At 41.1% G+C, this 23,142-nt stretch overlaps 1 long non-coding RNA gene across 1 annotated transcript in view; it reads left to right on the top strand.

The window, feature by feature from the left end:
- The window catches only part of LOC122862922, a 40,524-nt gene extending 19,679 nt beyond the window's left edge, over positions 1–20,845 (top strand). Inside the window, exon 3 of the long non-coding RNA XR_006374876.1 lies at positions 20,764–20,845. This is a non-coding gene — a long non-coding RNA (uncharacterized LOC122862922). The remainder of the gene's footprint in view (positions 1–20,763) is intronic.
- The last annotated feature ends 2,297 nt before the right edge of the window (positions 20,846–23,142 follow it).

Raw genomic sequence — 23,142 nt, 5'->3', positions numbered from 1 at the left:
CCCGGGGGCACCACTCTTCTTAAAGAAGACAAATGATAGCCAATTAATTGATTGAGTCTCACAAAATACACTAAACAATCAATTTGGAATTCAGATTAATAATTAAATTAATAACCAAAATTACCATTGATAGCTAGTAGTGTCACAGCCTGTCATGTCCTCACCAGCCGGTAATCACTCACACCTGTCATTAATCACACACCTGCATTTCATCAGCACTCCACTATAAAAACCTCATCCCACACCTCAGTCAGTGTCCGGTCTTGTTGGAAATAGGACAGAGCTCTGCAGCCAGCTTATTTAACGTCACAGACTCCTACCTCGCTTCATCGAAACGTCCTCCCGGCCTTCAAGCTCCAGTTCCTGATCCCGTGCTTCTCCAACCTCCCGAGTGTGTTTCCTTCAGTCCCAGATCTCCGGTTCAGCTACCCAAAGGATGGTATCAGTAACTTTCCTACACTGTCAGTTTGCATCGTGAACAATAAAACCTCCTGTCTCATCTTGGTGTCTCCGGTCTCCTCTGTCCGTAACAAGTAGGTTGAATGATAAGGAGTTCAACATAGAAGGTTGGCAAATTAATCACTATTGTGCAACATTAAAGAAGCCAGCATAATTATACACAAGCAGTTATTAAAAAAAGATAAACAAACACACAATATGAAGACTAACTTTAAACACTAACAAAAGGTGTGTGTGTTTGCGCGCAGGTCTTGTTCTACGTCCGTATGTCTCGCGTGCACGAGCATAAACCCATGTGATCAGAAACAAAGGAACATGTGAAGCGGGAGCTTTAAAGTTTCTCTCCACCGTGTGTGATTGTGTTTGAGTCAAATTAGGAGGTGTATGATCTGTTTAGTATAATGGTGCCAAGTTAAAAGGAGCATAACATAAACTAACATCAACTTAGCGGTGGCTACCAAATTAACCTAACAGAAGATCACAACAATAGAACCTCAGAAAAACACATCGGTAATGTACATGTGCAAAACTGAACAGTCATTTGCTTAGCTATATACACTGTTACTCTATACCATGCCCAGTTGTAACATTACCCACCCGTGGGAAGGAAAGAGAGGTGGCTTTGGTGCTGCTGTTAGCTGGTGGTCATTCTGTTATAGACGAGCCAAGATGGGAAGAATTGTGGTTCCGCAGTGGAAGCAAATTTTGCTGTGCAGAGCCCACTTTTAGGAAGCTGGAACTTGCTTTGTGCTCCTGTTAGCATGGGAAGTTAACTGTCAGGCTTTGTGTGTGGCAGCTGTTTGCGCTAAACTTTGTTGCAGAGATCTTAGAGGCCTTTGCAGCGCTTTAGTAGATCAGGAGGCTTCGGTTCTGCTGCGTGTTTCTGCAGATTACACAGCGAAGCCAGGAGGAGAGCCACAGTGAAAGATTCCAGGAGAAAGCGAGTGAACAAAGCATCGCTGACCTTTTTATTGACCTAGTGACATCTGGGTCACAGGTCAGACTGGCCAATGCTGCGTTCAATGGCTCTCAGGATTGTGGGACAAAAGAGAATGCAATTAACAATCACTTGTGGAGTACCTACAACAATAATAATGTAGAATAATAATCTAAGGTGGTCTTCCTGCTTGTTTGTTTCGGACTGGCGTGCATTCCAAACAATTTCACATACAAAAATATTTATTGAAAAGAAACAATTCTTGGCTCCTTTGGCTGCGGCTACCGGCATGCGACCATCCCATCTGACTCCCCTGACTGCTCCACTCCAGTACTGGACAATGATCCCACTCTTCCATGGCTCAGTTCCATCATCTTTGACGTATGAAGCCGTTTCAGCTAAGCCTGAAGATCTGTGACTCCTCATGGGTGCAAAGCCCAAGGCAATGGCCATTTCTATTCCTTACCAAGCCCCAGTGGATGCACGGTCACTCGTCAGTGGGGGTGGTGAGAAGGCTCCAGTGAGTTCGACTCCATGTCTACCGAAGCACTGGACTAGAGCCTGCAAGGACAGACATGGTGCAAAGCACCCGCCTCCCCTCCTTCACATCGGGACCTCCCGCTGGTCAACAGGTTTGACATCCTGGATACACAGGACTTTCCTCCACTGGAGGGACGCTCCCACTTTCCAGCAGTCAAGTCTTCCTCCTCCTCTCACTTATTACTGAAAGAGGCTGTGATCAGGAGAAGCTCTGGAGGTCTCACTCGTCCAGAGACAGCAGAGAGCCCCTCTGCTAAGAAGGACGCCGCACCCTCGATCATGAAAATCATAGTCCATGTCGGCACCAATGACACCGCCCATCAGCAATCTGAGCTGACGAAAGCAGACTTCATCCGCCTCTTTGACCTGCTCAACACCAGTGGAAAGCATGCTTTTATTTTGGGTCTAATTCCTACACTGGGTCGTGGAATTGACCGTTTTAGCAGGATCCTCAGCCTTCATACCTGGCTTCAGTCTGTCTGCAGTACCCATGACATTGGTTTTATTCACAATTTTAACTTATTCCGGTATTGTTCTTCCTTATTTGCACGAGACGGTTTTCACCCAAACAAGTCAGGTAATCGCATGCTTGAGGCTAACCTGCAGCATGCTGTACTGTCCTCCTCACATAATTGACTATTTACATCACCTGTTTCCCCTTGCTCTTCTTCTTTCTCTTCTCTGCCCACCATAAACAGCCACACACCCTCTGCTGTCACTAACTCCCCATTGTGGACTGAATATAGTGCTACTATTTGAAGCCTGGAGCCCTCTAGCGCTACTTTTAAAATTCCTTGCATAGGTCCTTAATACGAAACAGACACTGCCGACACAGCAATAATATTAATTTAATAAAGATCCAGGCCAGAACCCTTCCTCCAGTCTTCAGCTCTAACCGCGATTTGGTTGATTCTTTTAACTATCTGTGCTTTGCAACCTTAGATCTCATAGCTCCTCTGAAAAATAGACCAAACTCAAAGACTAGAAAACAGCCATGGTTAAATGACAGTACTCAAAGCTTTAAAAGGAAATGCAGGAGCAGATCAGAGATGGAAGAAATCAGGTCTCCAGGTCCACTTTGTGGCTATGAAAGAGTTATTACTCCTGTATAATAGGATGGTGAAGGATGCAAGAACATGCCATTTCTCTGCACTTATTTCTGCCCATCAGCACAACCCCAAATTCCTATTTAAGACTGTGGATCAGTTAGTTAACCCTGCCTCCCTGTGCCTCTGCTGATTATGATGCTGATTGTGAAAAGTTTCTTTTGCACTTTGCTGGAAAGAGTTAATAAGATCTGGTATAACCCCCAACCCTGCCTTTTTAGATGCGGAACACCCACTCAGGGATTCTTTGAGCAATTTTTCTGGCCGTTTGTGTTGATCAGCATTTACAGTGCAATTAATTTCCTGAACTGCATCTGAATTAATGACAAGCCTTGACACATATGCATGTGGCATTATGTGCACAGTAAACCCTCCAATGTAACAGATTTAAATGTGTAAACCTTTTGCAATCCATGTATAAATCCGACAAATGACTACTAAATCATCTTCTCCTTTTTGTTCTTTAATCATATCACCTTTGAAAGGATTTCCATTTCATCAGCAATGCTGTCCAAGTAGAACCTTGTATCTGTATTCTCTTCACTGCAGGTCTATTCACTGCAATCAATACAAAACCTCTGCTTCTTTTGTTTCTCTTTTTTATTTTCGTATTGCATCCTGCACAACTCTCCAACCTGGTGACTGATGCAGTTGGAATGGGGTGCAGAAGCTGTAGGGAAGTTGTTAAAAGCTTTCACCAGAGGCTGGTGAATTACGGCTACAGCCGAGGACTCAGAAGAGAAGAAGAAGGAGAGCCTTCACTTTATCTCTCCTAGGCCGGGGTCACAGGAGTCACAGGGCTATCATGCATGTCAGGATCTCCAGTCTTTAATCACAGAGGAGACACTTTCCTATTTTTTTGTCAGTCTTTGTCGTCTCTTACTCCCAGATCAACCAACCAATCTGCCAGCTTCCTGTCCAACCTGCTGCTGAGTCAGCTAATGAATGGGTGTCTGAAGATTTGCCCGCTGCACCCTCTGTGATTACACAATTGCCACTGCCGGCCCGCTGCCACCACATTCATGAGGTATCAGCCCAAATTTACAGTACAAGTGGATGACAGAGATCAGTGTGAGGTTCATGGGCTTAGTTATTAATGTGCGCTTCTTCTAGTTGTTTAAAGCCTTGCTGTATGGGGAGCAGTGTTAGGAGTAACGCGTTACTGTAATTCCACTACTTTTGGCAGTAAATAGACATAGAGGTAATTACTTTTTCAAATTAAATAAGGCAATTACAATTACTGAAATTTAAATGGGCTCATTACTTTTGTCTTATCTGAAAATAGTAGACAACTACATAGGATAGAAGACAAAGGAAGCCTGTTCCCTGGATTTTCAGGTTTATGATCTAACATCACCCGACCTTATGTTGGCACAAGACAGTTCTTTGAGCTTGCTTTTCATAATAGTGATTGTAATATTTCGAATTTAAACTGAAGAAACTTGGGTTCTTCAACTCTTGTAGCAATCCTCGGTTAACACACTCTTTGTGTGAGTCTTCTACTAAATCCTACTGTCTAACCACCCTCTGGTGGTCTGGCGTATCAATAACTCCTATCGTTGATAATGGGTACAATGATAGATGTAATTTGACAGTCACTAAAATAATATAGCTATGTGTGCATTAATAAGAGAATTGAAGCAGACAAAGTAACGCAAAAGTTACTTTCCCTAGTAATTAATTTACTAGCACTTTTATATTCAGTAATTGGTAATTAAATTACTTGACAGAAGTAACTAGTAACTGTAACTAAAAACTGTAACTGTAATTTCAGTACCATGCCCAACACTAATGGGGAGTGAAATAAGAATTTCACCAAATCTGTTCAGCTTAAATGTTCATTCTTGATCTTGAAAATAGTAGTTTGACAAAAACCGAAAAAACTCCATCCACTGATGAAGGCCATAAGGTGTGGCTGAAAGCTCCTATTTCGTAAGTGGACCTTATAAAGTCATGTTTGTCAAACAAATCAATTCAGTTTGGAAGCTCAATGCCAGTAATAATCAGCAGGAAGTTTTTTCATGTCAGGAATTGTTTTGTAGTATTACCATGAGAGGAAACTCAGCTCTTGAACAGAAAGGGGAGTAGAAGCCACTGGAGCGATGTTTGGTATGAACACTTTATCATTTGTTATATACAGTATCTGAGACAGTTCCCCAAGTGTTTCCCAATTCCCCAAGTCAGTGGAGGCAAATACATAGGTGAAGCAAATAAAATTGTCCTAAGGATTAAGAAGGACAGCTACTTCTGTTTTTGCTCTGTGATGACAGATTTCAGAGCAGAGATTCACAGATTTTGCGCTTTACTGTAATCAGCTGAAAACCAGACTGCTACAGGTGGTCTGTGTTTCTCATAGTGTCAGTAAACATAGCACTATGAAAACTTGATTCTGTTCCTTTTCTAATCCTAAAAGCGGAGTAAACATACTGATATTCACTGGACCTATATGTACTTTAAATTTAAAAGAATAATTAGATTTTTGGAATTACACTTAATTGCTTTCTTACAGAGAGTCAGATGAAAAGGTCAATACCTGTGCATTAAGCACAGAGCTAGAGACAGGAGGTATTTAGTTTAGCATAAAGACTGGAAGCAGGTGGAAATAGCTAGCCTGGCTCTGTTTAGATTCAAAAGTACTCCTAGCAACACCTCTAAAGCTCATTAATTAATATACTGTATCTCGTTTGTTTAATCTGTACACAAACAGAAATGTAAAAATGGCCGTTTGTGAGTTTTCATGAAGAATAGCTAGTCAGCACTGTTGTTTCTCATGCCTGGATTCCACCGGCATGGCTCTATGACATTGTGTCTGTGACGTGGTTTTGTTCCGTCCTCCATGTCTGTGTGTTTTGCCTGCCCGATTTCGTCTCAGAATTTGTTGATTTGGTCATTTTGCCTTGATTTTTATGCTTATACCATGGGTTAGTAGGCTTTCATTTTTTGTCTGTTTTAATTGTGTTTATTGTTGATATTTGATCGGTAGTCTGCACAGGATGTTTTATTTTAAAAATTGACCGGATACTCTATGCCATTCCTCTGTCTGACTTCCTGCCTGGCTCAATCTGCCCTATGCAGATTCTGTCAAAAGACAAGGTGCGTATTTTAAGCAGAAACGCGCTGTGGCACATCTGGTAGAATCACAAGCATTGTCTAGAGTGGCTGCGATCAGCTCCGGTGGCTGCTGTCATATGTGGTGTAGTATGTGGACCCAAATGCAGATGACCAGGAAGCGATATGAGGATGAAGTAGCCGGATGGCTACAGTGTTTATTGGGGTTAAGTGGCTTAAAGAAAGGTACAGGCAGACAGACCAGTAGGCAGACAGGCAACAAACAGGTAACAGGCAAATAGGCAGATACAGGTGCAGGTACAGGGAAAATGGGTTACCGGCTGCAGTGGTGGAACCAAGGAAGTGAGTCTAAACAAATCCAAAAGGGAGCATGCAAATTCAAAGTCCAGAATCCAAACACGGTCCAAGGGAGACAAAGAATCCAAACAGAACTCATGGTAAGAATGCCAGGGAACTGGGCGCGGAACCAAGGTATAACGTAAATTGCACCAAACGGTGACACACACAAATGTCATGAAAACACACAAGACAAGAACAATTCAATTCAATTCAATTCAATTTTATTTATCTAGTGCCAATTCATAACAGAAGTTATTTCATTGCACTTTTCCTATAGAGCAGGTCTAGACCGTACTCTTTATAATATTAATTACAGAGACCCAACAAATCCCACCATGAGCAAGCATTTGGCGACAGTGGCAAGGAAAACCTTCCTTTAAGAGGCAGAAACCTTGGACAGAACCAGACTCAATGGTGGGCTGCCGTGTTAGGTTTTGAGAGAGAGAGAGAGAGAGAGAGAGAGAGAGAGAGAGAGAGAGAGAGAGAGAGAGAGAGAGAGAGAGAGGTTTTGAGAGAGCGAGGGGAGGGGTTTGGGGGAGGGAGTGTGGGGGGAGAAGGAGGCACAATGCAAAGACCACGTAGAATTATTATTATTTTTTAAAATAATAGAATTGTGATTGTAGTGTTAATATTAATAAATTAGTAATAATGGGAATGACAGCTATTGGAAAAAATAATGTCAGAATCAGTAACAGAGCCAATAACAACAACTGTAGTAGCAGTTGTTGAGCAGGAACACAGGGGCAGCAGGTGGCCCACAACCACAGATTCAGTCTCTGCAGCTCCGGAGGTGGAAATACCTGCTTAAAGCAACAGAAGGAGAGAAATGAGAAAGCACAAAACTACGGGAGAGAGAAGATGCTGAGTTAGTAACATGCAGTAAAAATGCATACAGATGGAGAGAGAGAGAAGGAGAGAGGAAAGAGGCGCATCATGGGAAGTCTCCCGGCAGTCTAGGCCTATAGCAGCATAACTAATCATTCAGGACTCTGGAGCTTGATAACTGAAGGCTCGGGCTCCCATTCTACATTTGGAGACTCTAGGAACCACAAGTAACCCTGCATCCTGGGAGTGCAGTGTTCTAGTCGGATAATATGGTATTATGAGATCTTTAAGATACGATGGTGCCAGACCATTAAGAGCTTTGTAGGTGAGGAGAAGGATTTTAAATTCAATTCTGGATTTTACAGGGAGCTAGTGCAGATAAGCTAATATTGGAGACATATGATCTCTTTTCCTAATTTTTGTCAGTACATATGCCGCAGCATTCTGGATCAACTGGAGAGTCTTAAGGGACTTATTCGGGCAGCCGGATAATAAAGAATTGCAGTAGTCCAGCCTAGAAGTAACAAATGCATGCACTAATCTTTCTGCATCATTTTGAGACAGGATGTGCCTGATTTTTGCAATTTTACGTAGGTGAAAAAAGGCAGTCCTTGAAGTTTGTTTCATGTAGGAGTTAAAGGATAAATCCTGATCAAAGATAACTCCGAGGTTCCTTACGGTGCTGCTGGAGGCCAGGGCAATCCCATCTAGAGTAACTATATCTTTAGATAATGTGTCTCGGAGGTGTTTGGGACCAAGTACAATAACTTCAGTTTTGACAGAGACTTTAACAGAGTTTAACATCAGAAAGTTGCAGGTCATCCAGGTCTTTATGTCCTTAAGACATGCTTTAAGTTTAGTTAACTGGTTAGTTTCATCTGGCTTGATCGATAGATATAATTGGGTATCATCCGCATAGCAATGAAAGTTCATGGAGCGCTTCCTAATAATATTGCCTAGAGAAAGCATATATAAGGTGAATAGAATCGGTCCAAGCACAGAACCTTGTGGAACTCCGTGACTAACTTTGACGTGCACGGAGGACTCATCGTTAACATGTACAAACTGAGATCGATCTGATAGATGGGATTTAAACCAGCTTAGAGTGGTTCCTTTAATGCCAATTACATGTTCCAGTCTCTGTAATAGGATGTGATGGCCAATGGTGTCGAACGCAGCACTAAGATCTAACAAGACAAGTCCATTGTCTGATGCAATTAAAAGGTAATTTGTAATTTTCACCAGCGCTGTCTCTGTGCTATGATGCACCCTAAACCCTGACTGAAAATCCTCAAATAAACTATTGTTATTTAGAAAGTCACACAACTTATTGGCGACTGCTTTCTCAAGGATCTTAGAAAGAAAGGGAAGGTTAGATATAGGTCTATAGTTGGCTAAAAGCCCTGGATCAAGAGTGGGCTTTTTAAGAAGCAGTTTAATTACAGCTACTTTAAAGGACTGTGGTACATAGCCTGTTAATAAAGACAGATTGATCATATCCAGTAAAGAAGTGCTAATTAAGGGTAAAACGTCTTTAAGCAGCCTAGTTGGAATGGGGTCTAAGAGACAGGTTGATGGCTTAGATGAATTAATCATCAAAGTCAGCTGAAGAATGTTGACAGAACAACAATGATCCGACAATGAACAAAGGAAAAGACCTGGACTTAATACCCTAAGGGAGGTGAGACAACGAGACACAGGTGTAAACAATCAACGAGGGACCAACAATCAAAACTGGAGGGAAAGCAAACAAAGACAGGAAGTAAAACCACAAGACACACAAAGAGAGGAACACACTACAAAATTAAACAGGAAATGACAAAACCTCAAACTATAACAGCTGTATCGCAGCCGGGATGTGACACTGGGGACACACAGGAGGTGGAAGTGCCGCGAAGCACCAAGCTAGGTCATTTTTCCTGCGAGCAGTAGCTTGGCTGTTCACACTAGAAGCTCATTTCTCCGCACCGGTCAACAAGCGATTCTGCTCCTCTGGTCTTTTCTAATCACAATAAAGAGCTGATCTTTATAATAACCTCATGAATTTATAACTTAAAGCTTTTAATGTTGTTCTGCGGGGCGTAGCTTGAAGTTAATCACCTTGTGTGATGATCTGCTCAGAGGGGCACACACTGCTCATCTCTCTTGGTCTCTGTTTAGAGACAACTAACAAGTATATGGAATAAGTATGTAATTTAAAAAACAATGCAACTGTAAGGGGGCACAAGCCAGTGTCTTCTTGTGCCTGTCCCAGTCTGGATAAATGCAGAGGGTTGTGTCAGGAAGGGCATCCGACGTAAAACACATGCCAAATTAAAAATGCGAATCGTGACAATGACTTCCATACCGGATCGGTCGGGGCTCGGGTTAACAACGACCGCCACCGGTGCTATTGACCTACAGGGTACCGGTGGAAATTGGACTACTGTTGGTCGAAGACGAAGAAGGCGAGGAGGAAGGTGTGTTTGTAGGCAGAGAGAGGAGAGAGAGAGAGAGAGAGAGAGAGAGAGAGAGAGAGAGAGAGGAGAGGAAAGCTAAGAATGTAGGACTGACAGTAGGGACTTTGAATGTTGGGACTATGACAAGGAAGGCTAGAGAGTTGATTGACATGATGCAGAGAAGGAAGGTGGACATACTGTGTGTCCAGGAGACCAGGTGGAACGGTAGCAAGGCTAGACGCTTAGGAGCAGGGTTCAAGTTGTCCTACCATGGGTCAGATAGGAAGAGAGTTATCCTGAAAGAGGAGTTTGTGAGGAATGTTCTAGAGGTGAAAAGAGTATCAGACAGGTTGATGAGTCTGAAGCTGGAAATTGAAGGGGTGATGTTCAATGTTGTGAGTGGTTATGCCCCACAGGTAGGATGTGAGTTAGAAGAGAAGGAGAAATTCTGGAGTGAGTTAGATGAAGTGATGCAGAGCATCCCCAGAGGTGAGAGAGTGGTGATTGGTGCAGATTTCAATGGGCATGTAGGTGAAGGGAACAGAGGTGATGAGAATGTGATGGGCAGGTTTGGTCTTCAGGACAGGAACGCAGAAGGACAGATGGTGGTAGACTTTGCAAAGAGGATGGAAATGGCTGTAGTGAACACTTTCTTCCAGAAGAGGCAGGAACATAGGGTGACATATAAGAGCTGAGGTAGAAGCACTCAGGTGGACTACATCTTGTGTAGACGTTGTAATCTGAATGTCGTGTCGTTTTCAGGAAGGAGCTGAGACAGACTCTGGGTGGTCAGAAAATGCTTCCAGATGACTGGACCTCTACAGCTAATGTGATCAGGGAGACAGGTAGGAGGGTACTCGGTGTGTCATCTGGAAAGAGGAAAGTGGACAAGGAGACTTGGTGGTGGAACGAGGAAGTGCAGGAGTGTATACAGAGAAAGAGGTTAGCTAAGAAAAAGTGAGACACTGAGAGTACTGAAGAGAGTAGACAGGAGTACAGGGAGATGCAGCGTAAGGTGAAGGTAGAGTGGCAAAGGCCAAACAAAGAGCATATGAGGACTTGTATGCTAGGTTGGACACTAAAGAGTGAGAGGTGGATTTGTACAGGTTGGCCAGACAAAGAGATAGAGATGGGAAGGATGTGCAGCAGGTTAGGGTGATTAAAGATAAGGATGGAAATGTATTCACAGGTGCCAGGAGTGTGATGGGAAGATGGAAGTAGTACTTTGAAGAGTTGATGAATGAGGAAAATGAAAGGGAATGAAGAGTAGAAGAAGTGACTGGTGTGGAGCAGGAAGTAGCAAAGATTAGCAAGAGTGAAGTGAGGAGGACGTTGAAGAGGATGAAGAGTGGAAAGGCAGTTGGTCCTGATGACATACCTGTGGAGGTATGGAAGTGTCTAGGAGAGGTGGCAGTAGAGTTTCTGACTAGTTTGTTTAACAAGATCTTGGAGAGTGAGAGGATCCCTGAGGAATGGAGGAAAAGTGAACTGGTGCCAAGAACAAGGGAGATGTGCAGAGCTGGGGCAACTACAGAGAAATAAAGCTGATGAGCCATACAATGAAGTTGTGGGAAAGAGTAGTGGAAGCTAGGCTAAGGGCAGAGGTGAGCATTTGTCAGCAGCAATATGGTTTCATGCCTAGAAAGAGTACAACAGATGCAGTATTTGCTTTGAGGATGCTGATGGAGAAGTACAGAGAAGGTCATAGGGAGTTGCATAGTGTCTTCGTAGATTTAGAGAAAGCGTATGACAGGGTGCTGAGAGAGGAGCTGTGGTATTGTATGAGGAATTCTGGAGTGGCAGAGAAGTATGTTAGAGTGGTGCAGGACATGTATGAGTGCTGTAAGACCGTGGTGAAGTGTGAATGACATTGTGATTTGTAGACAGAATACAGAATGTGTGTCAATGAGAGGGACCCAGGTGGAACGGTGAGGTTACAGGGAGCAGAGGTGAAGAAGGTGCAGGACATTAAGTACTTAGGGTCAACGGTTCAGAGCAATGGAAACTGTGGAAAAGAGGTGAAGAGGCGAGTGCAAGCAGGTTGGAACGGGTGGAGAAAAGTGTCAGGTGTGTTGTGTGATAAAAGAGTATCAGCAAGAATGAAAGGAAAGGTGTTCAAGACGGTGGTGAGACCAGCGATGTTGTACAGGTTAGAGACAGTGGCACTGAAGAAAAGACAAGAGGCAGAGCTGGAGGTAGCAGAGCTTAAGATGTTGAGGTTCTCTTTGGGAGTGACGAGGATGGACAGGATCAGGAATGAGTACATCAGAGGGACAGCTCATGTTAGATGTTTTGGAGATAAAGTCAGAGAGGCCAGATTGAGGTAGTTTGGACATGTTCAGAGGAGAGACTGTGAATATATTGGTAGAAGGATGCTGAGGTTGGAGCTGCCAGGCAGGAGGTCTAGAGGAAGACCAAAGAGGAGATTTATGGATGTAGTGAGAGAGGACATGAAGTTAATCGTGTGAGTGAAGAGAATGCAGAGGACAGGGTTAGATGGAGGCACATGATTCGCTGTGGCGACCCCTGAAAGGGAACAGACAAAAGGAAAAGAAGATGTAATTTAAAAAATACAATCACAAACAGCAGTGATACTACTTCTAATAAGTGGATGGGCAAAACTTGATATTTTATCGGGGTGGGGGGGTCACTCCAGGAAAACTGGAGGGAGAAGGGCAGAGAAATCAAATGGGTTGGCAAGCATTCTGATATTATTTATCAGAATCAGATCATTTATATCCTATATACTATTAATATATATAATTTATAATAGTTTATCAGTGTATTTGCATGCCAGATTTCCTCGTGGCACGTGGAAAGAATAGACCAAACTATTGCTGCTGAGTGCGAGCTGACCGCGAAGCTCTGCGCTGCAGCGCGCTCTGTCTGAACAGCCCAATTTGTTAACATGGGTGCTAAAAGGAAGCGGGCAGCACTTCGAGGCTGGCAGACAGGCAGGTTCTGGTTTAGACAGACAAGCAGGAGACAGACAGGCAGGTTCAGCTACAGGTGTGGGGTCAGGTTCAGGTGCAGGTTCTGGCTTGCAGGCAAAGGCATGAGTTCATGGTAACTTTGACAAACTGGCAGAGGAACAATGTAAATGAACTGGTATAAGTACTACTGGGCTGACTGGGGGAAAGACATAACAGCTATTGAATAGAACGCCATGAAATTTGGTTCAGACATTCATGTTTCTTTTAGGATGAATTGTGACCGTGTTGGTGATCCCCTGCTGTTTCATCCATCACGTCAAAATTTTAATTTGTCCAACAATTGTGCTAATTGCAAATGTTAGCATGCTAATACACTAAACTAAGATGGTGAACATGGTAAAAATTATACCTGCTAAACAGCAGCATGTCAACATTGTCAATGCATGCCCATAGTCAAGTAAAGTTAAGCAAATTTTATTTATATAGCTCAAATTCAGAAAATTTGCCTCAAAGGACTTAACAATCTATTAACTTTAAGGCTCAAAATACTGTTGTTTAAGTACAGCCTCAAGGAGCCGCTTGCGTGGCTGAAGACTCTTAAGTCCTAAATCCATACTAATTATCAGCAGGTTTGGAGTATGTAGTGTGTCAGCATGTGTACTAAAAAAATTTTAGATTTAGATTTTTGAGTGTGCAGTTAAAAGACACAATTGTCCCACAATGCTTTGAGGAAATGGAGAAGCTGCTCAGAGCTGCAAAAATTGAAATAAATTGGAGTTGGTGGTGAGACAAATTCATTAAAAACCAAACAAAAGAACAGCATTTTTAGAGAGACATTTTGCTCTCTCTTAGGTTTAATTGGCAGTGACTTTCTACATTCGCAGTTTGATTGACATCTGGTGTACACGTTGTATCATTTGCTGTTATATTTAAATGGTAAATGACATTGATTTCTTTTCTGCAAAGTATACTAAAAATATTAGTATATACTGTATGACATACTGTATACAGTTAGTATGTATTATGGAATTAGAGCACAACTTTAGTCTTGTTGTGTTATGTCCATATCTGCTGCTGCTACTTTTGGTCTGAGCAGTCACCAGAAGTAATATTCATGCATCCGTGTCATGTTATACCATCTCATGTAAATAAGAAATAAGTTGTACAAATAAGTTGTACTGAGGCACCAGGTCATGTTTTTAATCAAGGTTTTAATTTATTTTAATCAGACTGACCCCTTATCTTTGTTTCTTAATGTCTTACATGGACCTTTTAACTCTGTGTATAATGTTGTATATTCTCCATTACTGTGCTAAAACAGAATTCTCTTCACATCTAATGTAATATTCAAACAGGAAAACTGGCATGACATCTTCTCCCTGCGTATTTTTTTTTTTTTTTTTTTTTAAGATGAACACAAGCAGATGAAGTAGCAGTCTGGCTTCCTTCCAGTTTGCAGCCTTCTGTGATATATTAATCATGTTTCATAAGACCCAAAAGTAGCAAAATAAAAGACAAAATTAATAAAAGAAAGAATGCTCCAGGGTGACTTGTGGAGCTCTGCCTTGCCACTGCACAGATATCACTATCATTATGCTCATTATGAGTCTTGGCTATAATTGTTTTCAGGTGATGCTCTGCACGACCCATTTATTTCCTGAATAAATCACACATAGAGTCTTGAAGTATTTTAATTGTATACCACAGCCTGGTGGCAACAGACTTGATGGATTTCTCTCATGCCAAGCAATGCGAACAATGAGACAGCGGCGCCTCTGAGGGAGGAGATAACACTGTCTCACTCTTTAAAGATCCTCATTAGGAGCATTTAAATGTACAATGCAGGACATTTGAAAACCAGCGGCGGCATTTAACGATGAGCTTCTCCTTGACCAGGCCTGATCCGACCATGCCTGCCTGCTGTTAAGACTAAACTCTGTCATCAACCCCATCAAAGCCATTACACCTCTGGGTCTCATTCAGCACCAGAATGCCAGTTTATGCATTAGTCAAAGATGTGCACTCAGGGTAAAGGTGTTTAATTTCACATTATTGCATTAATTGTGTAAGACTCCTTCTCATAGAGCAGCAGTAGGAGTGAAGGCTGATGTAAAGGATGAATATAGAAGGATTTCTCTGCACTCTGTTGTTTTTGGACCAGGCTATATCTTGATTTATTCATTAGAACATAGTGTAATAATGTGAGTGTGAGTCACTGTCTGATGTCTAGAGTGCTATTTCACTTACTTTCACTCACGCACACACTTTCTCTCGGTTTCACTCCTACTTTCTCTCTTCAGTCTGCAGTCCAGTGGTGATTACAGGTTGCACTAAATCAGCCACAAGGCCAAACAGCAAAAGGTGGAGGCAAGGAAAGATGAAAACCTCTCATGGCTGGCAAAAAGCCTCTCTCAACTCAAATGTATAGGAAATTAATCAGCCCACAGTGAAAAGCTGCTCTGTGGTGAGAGCCTTGATTACAGTACTAAATTTATATTCCATACATGTTTATTTAGTTTCATGTATCAACACTAGTAACCTTTAATAAATTAGACAGATTATGCAACCATTATCTAAAGCTGCACTGATCAAGATTTATATATTAACAATGGATCAAATAACTAAATGTGTAAAGGTGTTGCTTGTAGTGACAAACTCACAGAGAATTATCACCTGACTGCAGTTCCCTTCCCTTTTAGCATCTTTCAGCTCATTGTTTTGGTTTTATGGAATGCAACTTTACTGTTTTGTTTCAGCCTCATTTTCAGCCACAGCTGTTTCTAAGAAAAAGGCTCTGATAAACCCACTGAACACTACCTTCTCAGCACCAAACAAACAGACAGACAAAGTTAGCGACTAGCTGGTGAACATAATGGAACATTTAGCAGCTAAAGAGACAGATATTTTTTCTTTTTAGACCAAAAACAGAACAAAAAGGAGAGTGAATATTGGACTTACATTCACCAGGTGGCCAGAAAAAGGACTCCAAATTATTTCTAATGTTGCTCTGTAGGCTATCTGCTGGATATGTAAATAGGTAACTGTTTGCCATAACAACTTCAGAAGGTGATAAAATGTAAATGTTGTGTTTGCGGATGGTTGTGCTGCTCCCAGGAGGCCATATAATCTGGTGCAGCTTTAAATAAAGGCTACGTATTTTTAGCCAAACAGTGAGGATTGTGGGATAATAAAAAAAATGCTAAAGTCAGTGAATTGACTCAATAACACAGCGATATCTAACTAACATTTGCAAACATTATCCACTAAAAGTTACTGGTCATAACAGATTAATAAGTATAAATCAGGATGTGTGTATAAGATTGGACAGTCACAACTGATGTCACAAATGTGGGGACAGATCTGTCTAATTAGCCACTGATTTGACACACCAGGAGAGCAAGATGGGCAAAACATTTCAAACCTATCCTTTAAACCCTGATGACAGCCATGTGCTGACATGCTTTGTTGAATGCAGACTCCTCCAGAACATCAGTTAGTCCTGCCAAGTTATCTTTTTGTCACAGAGGTACCTAGTTGACAGGTGATGTAACAGCAGTACTTCTTTTAGTACTTCTTTCTAAGCTGGAAAAGTAATCTTTTTCACCTCTAAAAACTAAAAAAACTGTTATATACTGAATATAGAATATTCAGCAGAACCATTAATACATGGTCTGTTAAATTGTCTCGTGCTGGAGCCTCAGACACAAATTAAAAAGCGAAGTCACCGAATGAAAACAGCATGTAAAACAGTTGACAGAAGCCGCAGCCACAAGCACGGTTTTATTTTCATACTATCTGACAACAGACGCAGCATTGAGCTAACTTTAGAACAAAAACATGTTCATTTTAGACGCCTCAATCAGCGGAGCTCTTGTGTTCCGTTTGACTGTTACACAAGTCAGTTGTCTTGCTCTTATCTGGATTTCTAGCTTTCTTTTAATATCTCTGCCATGCCAAGAAGTCTTTTCATGCGGGTGAACTGGGACATATTCACTCATAGTGCTTAATCTGTTTTGGCAAGATTAGTTTCACAGCGCTTGTTTTTTCTAAGATGGTTCTGACAGCGAGCTTTAAGATGGGAAACATACCACAGGCTCTGCTGTCATTACTGCAGCTTCATTCCTTGTGTGGATTAGTGCTACATTGTTACCTGAAACAGGGCGCAGGTGTTCAAGCGCACATGAAGAATATCTGCTGGAACTAAAAGGAGTTCATGCCGCTTTAGCACTCTGACCTAAATTAATCATTCAGTGCCCGTGCTTCAAAATGTACCTCTTGCACACAAGCTATTGCGTCGGTGCAGGGCAATGGCCTGTTTAGAGGAAAGTACCTGTTCTTCAGATTGTATTGTCTGCACTGTAAAGGTCTGGGAAGCAGAAGCTGTTGGATCACAATTCTGCGCTTGTGATGAAATGGCCATGCATGGCTTGCTGGGCGGCGAGGAGGAGGCTCATGGTTCACTTACACCACATTTGGACCCGCTGAACACTGCAAATATTTGAAATGTCAGTCCATTTGATAATGTCAGTAGGCCTCAGAAAGCAGAATCTGCACTACAGGCAACTCACACTGCTGAATATTAGCAGCTCTCTCCTCCCTCTTCCCCCATTTTCTCTCTTTTCCCTGTTTACTAATCCCTCTCTGTAGCTGCTTCAGTCCAGATTACCAGCAGAAAGCAGGGAGCAGACCGGGCAGGCCACAGATGGCTGCTCAGCCCTATGTAGCCCACAGTGAAGGTAGGTAATAGAGGTTTTAAAAAGCCACAGCAGGACATTTACCACAAAATATCACGATGATATATTAATGGGCCCATGCAGAGAAGGTAATTGTTAGTTTAAAGGAATCTCATTTATATCAGCACAAAGGTGTCACAGGTAAAATTTAAATATTACATTCAACTGGTGACCTCAGATGTCTGGTGTGTTTTCATGCAGATGTGGACTGGTTTGTGGATTGTAGCTTCATATTTATCCTTGCATCTATTTTCTATCTACTCATACAAAATATTGTATTTCAAGATCCTTTCATGTCTTAGCAGTACAATATACTTAATCTAAGAAAATTTGACAACAATTAAAGCTACCTCATTCTAGTCCACATGTAGCTTTTATGGTTGTGGATAGTTGTGAGATTTTGTTGGTTGTATAATAATTACCTGGATGAAAGCTGTGCAGATGAGGGGCTATTATTTAAGTTATACGTTATCATGTTACTATAATATATATAGAATGTTAACATTATTGTTCTGACAGGACAAATATCACACTCAGTACATATGTGGTCACAATTCTTACTCACGATTTGTGTTTTTAGCCATGCTAACGGTGTGGCTCTGTGGATAGCAATGCCCATCAGTCGGTCTACCACTTTGGTCCAGACTAAAATATCTCAACAACTATTGGATAGATTTCCATTACAGACATTCATGTCCCCCTCAGGATGAATTGTAATAACTTTGGTGATCTCCTGACTTTTCCTATAACACCACCATGAGCTTGATATTTTTGGTTCAGAGCAAAACCTCTTGACAGCTACTGAATGGATCGCCATGACATTTGGTTCAGACATTCATGTCTCCCTCAGGATGAATTGTAATAACTTTGGTGATCCTCTGACTTTTCATCTATCACCTTTACTTACCCAAATTTCAATTTGGGTAAGTAAATTTGTCCAGTACTTTGGTTTATGATCAAATACTGCAATGACATTCCCAACAGCCTCAGATGGACTTTGTGTTCAGTGCTGCAAAAATGCTAAACTAAGATGGTGAACATGGTAAGCAGTACAGCAGCTAAACATCAACACGTTAGCATTGTCATTGTGAGGATGTTAGTATGATGACATTAGCGTTTAGTTCAAAGCACAGCTCTGTCTAAGTACATGTTGACAGAGAGAGGGCGGCAACCACGCTAAGGACAACAGTAAAGGAGTGTATTTTAATGGTATCTGAGTTCCCCGATCGCCACACCTCTTCAACATCAGCTTTGAAGTTTGATTATCCATTCTGGGCCAATAAACAATGTTTCTAATATTAGTTAGCTAAACTTGCTATATTTCATGTCTTATTTTAACTGTGTCACATTGCCAACTCATTTCCTCGGTTTTAAGCTACAACCAGCTCTATTATAGTAAGCTTTGCTTTAAGACAAATACAGATGGTGATATTTAATGTTTTCAGTTTGGTGTCATATTGTTATATCATTATTGTGTTATATGTTGGTGTTTTATTAAACACCTTGTTTTCCTTTCACTTTGATAAAAAAAAATGTAACTACTAGAGAAACAAATTCATCACGTCCTGTCCTCAACGGGTACTGATTTAACACAGGAACCTTAGAAACAGCTGTAAAACCTGATATATATTTAGACTGCTTTTCCTATCGACCTTCTTCAACAAACTTCAACGATTTCTTCATCTAAGCCATCAACCTGTCTCTTAGACCCCATTCAAATTAGGCTGCTTAAATAACTTTTACCCTTACTTAGCACTTCTTTATTGGATATGATCAATCTGTCTTTGTAAAACAGTCTTTTAAAATAGCTGTAATTAAACCTCTTCTTAAAAAGCCCACTCTTGATCCAGGGGTTTTAGCCAACTATAGACCTATATCTAACCTTCCCTTTCTTTCTAAGATTCTTGAGAAAGCAGTCGCCACTCAGTTGTGTGACTTTCTAAATAACAATAGTTTATTTGAGGATTTTCAGTCAGGATTTAGAGTGCATCATAGCACAGAGACAGCACTGGTGAAAATTACATGCATACATTGCATCAGACATGGAGCTTCTCTCTGTACTTGTCTTGTTAGATCTTAGTGCTGCATTCGACACCATTGACCATCACATCCTATTACAGAGACTGGAAAATTCAGTTGGCATTAAATGAATCACACTAAGCTGGTTTAAATCCTATCTATCAGATCAATCTCAGTTTGTACATGTTAACAATGAATCCTCCATGCACACCAAAGTCACAGAGTTCCACAAGGTTCTGTGCTTGGACCAATTCTATTCATCTTATATATGCTTCCTCTAGGCAGTATTATTAGGAAGCACTCCATAAACTTTAATAGCTATGCGGTTGATACCCAATTATATCTATCGATCAAGCCAGATGAAACTAACCAGTTAGCTAAACTTCAAGCATGCCTTAAGGACATAAAAACCTGGATCACCTACAACTTTCTGATGTTAAACTCTGACAAAACTGAAGTTATTGTACTTGGCCCCAAACACCTCAGAGACACATTATCTAAAGTATTGCTAGTCATCTAGCTGCTCTAGATGGCATTGCTCTGGCCTCCAGCACCACCATAAGGAACCTCGGAGTTATCTTTGATCAGGATTTATCCTTTAACTCCCACATGAAACAAAGTTCAAGGACTGCCTTCTTTCACATACGTAACGCAAAAATCAGGCACATCCTGTCTCAAAATGATGCTGAAAAACTAGTCCATGCATTTGTTACTTCAAGGCTGGACTATTGCAATTACTTATTATCAGGCTGCCCGAATAAGTTCCTTAAGACTCTTTACTTGATCCAGAATGCTGTGGCACGTGTACTGACAAGAACTAGGAAAAGAGATCACATTTCTCCAATATTAGCTTCTCTGAACTGGCTCCCTGTAAAATCCAGAACAGAATTTAAAATCCTTCTACTCACCTACAAAGCTACTACAACTACAGTTGTTGTTAATGGCCTTGTTACTATTATTGTCATTATTATTCCTATGAGTATCATTCCTATTATTATTACTTTATTAATATGAGTATATATTATTACAGTTTTAAAATTCTAGGTGGAATTTGCATTGTGCTCCCCCCCCCAACCCAACACGGCAGCTGCAGATGGCCACCCACCTTTGAGTCTGGTTCTGCCTGAGGTTTCTGCCTCTTAAAGGAAGTTTTTCCTTGCCACTGTCACCAAGTGCTTGCTCATGGTGGCATTTGTTGGGTCTCTGTAAATAATATTATAAAGAGTACAGTCTAGACCTGCTCTATAGGAAAAGTGTGATGAGATAACTTCTGTTATGAATTGGTGCTATATAAATAAAACTGAATTGAATTGAATATCAGTAAAATCAAAATGCTCAACATACATTACTGTGATTACAACACAGGGACGTATTGTCAGTGATGGCTTTGTCCACTAAGACGAGAGTTGCAGCCACTATGCTTGCCACTGCAAAAACACCATGTGAGATCTGACTGCTAACGTGGACACCAGGCAAGTGTCTGCGGTTTGTGGTATGATTGCATTTATGGAAATAATACTGCATGTTTTTCGAAACAAATATTATACGTTTGTACTATAACAATAGATTGTACAAATATTAATGTGTGCCACCTTACATTCAAACAGCAGAGCAATCAGTCACTGCTTGGGCCAAGACAAACTGGATTCAGAAAGATGATTCCTCCCCCCCGATCCAGTATGAGCAGGTAGGAATCCGAGCACTGCATTAATCACCCTGAGCCACTTTCTATTGTGGTGTGCACAGACTCAGCACCACATAATTATCAGGTTTCTTAATATTTGCAGCATTAAATATATCTATATGATGTTTGGATTGAAAAATGGTTCACTGCAAAGTGTTTATGATCTTGGGTAAGATGCTTTAGTGTGTGTGTGTGTGTGTGTGTGTGTGTGTTCCGATGAGCCTCATCGCCTTTTAGCTGAACATTTTTTACCTTCAGCTATGAAGACAAATGATGTATATTGTCATCTTTGCAAACTTTGCCATCACTGCGTAAAATTCCCTGCTCTTCACATGAAGTCAGATTCACGCTCTGTTTGTTTTATCATCAACTTGAAAAAAGAAATCAACATAATGTGCAGAAAAAGATGAACCAGTCCACAGCCAGAAACTTCAATCCCTCTAACACAGTTAATGATAATTATGACAGACATATTAATCTCTCAAGTGCGGAATGCGAGTGCACCTGAGGCATTCACAGATCAACGCGAAATATTGGGCTCAGTTTTCATTTGGGCCATCTCATCTGGCCTCTGACAGAGATATGAACAACTGAGGCCCAATAAGTTTCCCTCAGGCCTATTTCCCTTTTTCATTCATCCTTAATAGAGGCAATAACAGCACATTCAAAGTGACAACACATCGCACAGCAAGATTAAAAAGCCCGGCTGTTGATCTGCACAAATGTTCAACATGCCATAGCAGCAGGGAAAAATGACCAGAAACCCCAGTGTTTAGGATTATCATCTTTGTCACTGACAGAGATAAAGATGATACAAAACAAACTGTTACAAAACATGCTACATGCTAAGTGTAGAGACTCGAAAAATGTCCTTAATCTGTCACTCACAATTTTCTGAATCGAGCTGATAAAAATATTGATACGCTGATCTACAGCAGGTGGCCTTCATTTGTTACTATGCACAATAAGCTTTACAACCAGCAGCTAGTGCTTTGTGGACTTTTTTGCCCCAGGTTTAGCCTCTCAGGCTACAGACTGCATTATCCCTGATTGATCCCAGACACTACTCAGGACTAAAGAAAATTACTTCCATCTCCTCTGCTTGTTTAATGTGTTCCATTATTATGTGTTTTTACTTACAGTTAATTTTCTCCAAAAAAGATGCTAATATTGATCATCAAATCAAAGTGAGTCAGTAAATGTTCTTTTCAGTAAAGATGCAAATACATCATTATCTATTATAACGAATCAGGTCTCTCTCTATGAAACAAAAATTTTAATAGTTTTAGTTAATTAATAATAATCTAATTTATATAGATTATAATTCTTCTGTTGCATTATTATGGAACGCACAATTACCTAGTACATTATAATGTGTTATATACCCGATTGATTTAAAAGAAAGCAGTTCTTCAGTTTTGTTTCAGTCATTTATTTCTTTTTTGGTGTAAGAACGCCGGCCTTCATTGTGTCCCCCACCACTTACACAACCCCAACCCCTGTCTTCAACAGTTTCCTTTTCACCTTGCTTAATTTGTGAAAATTTGATCGCTGAAGTGTTTGCTGTCTGTCGCTGTCTGTTAGCAATGTATGCACTGACCATTTGTACTGGGAATGTCACGCTTGCGTTGGCTGAGGCATCATCCATACATGATTCTCATGGCACATTCATCAGCTGTTTGTCTACCAGTTGACTATTAATGTCCAATTCATGTAGGTGTATATGTCTCACTATTACTCTGCTGATAAGCTCATGTGAATTTGACCACTGAACTGTTTTTATTTTTCCCTGGATGTACAGATGTTAGCCATAACTTGCTAGCAATGTTTGCACCGACTATTTTGTTTTTTCTGTCCTTTTCCTCCAAAGCCCTCTGCTTTTTTCCCCTTTTGTATCTGTACATTCTGCAGATGTCTCTTTGCTTCACTTCCCACTGCTAGAGCAAATTTGCACCTTTGTGCATCAACTTGTGTCTTAAAGTGACATCATATCAAATTTCACTGCCTGCAAGATTTGCTTTATGTTCAGTCTGAAGGAAAGGAATAGTTTGAGTTAGATG

Source organism: Siniperca chuatsi, linkage group LG16, assembly GCF_020085105.1.
Source record: "Siniperca chuatsi isolate FFG_IHB_CAS linkage group LG16, ASM2008510v1, whole genome shotgun sequence".
Lineage (NCBI taxonomy): Eukaryota > Metazoa > Chordata > Actinopteri > Centrarchiformes > Sinipercidae > Siniperca > Siniperca chuatsi.
This window is presented reverse-complemented; position numbering and strand designations above follow the sequence as displayed.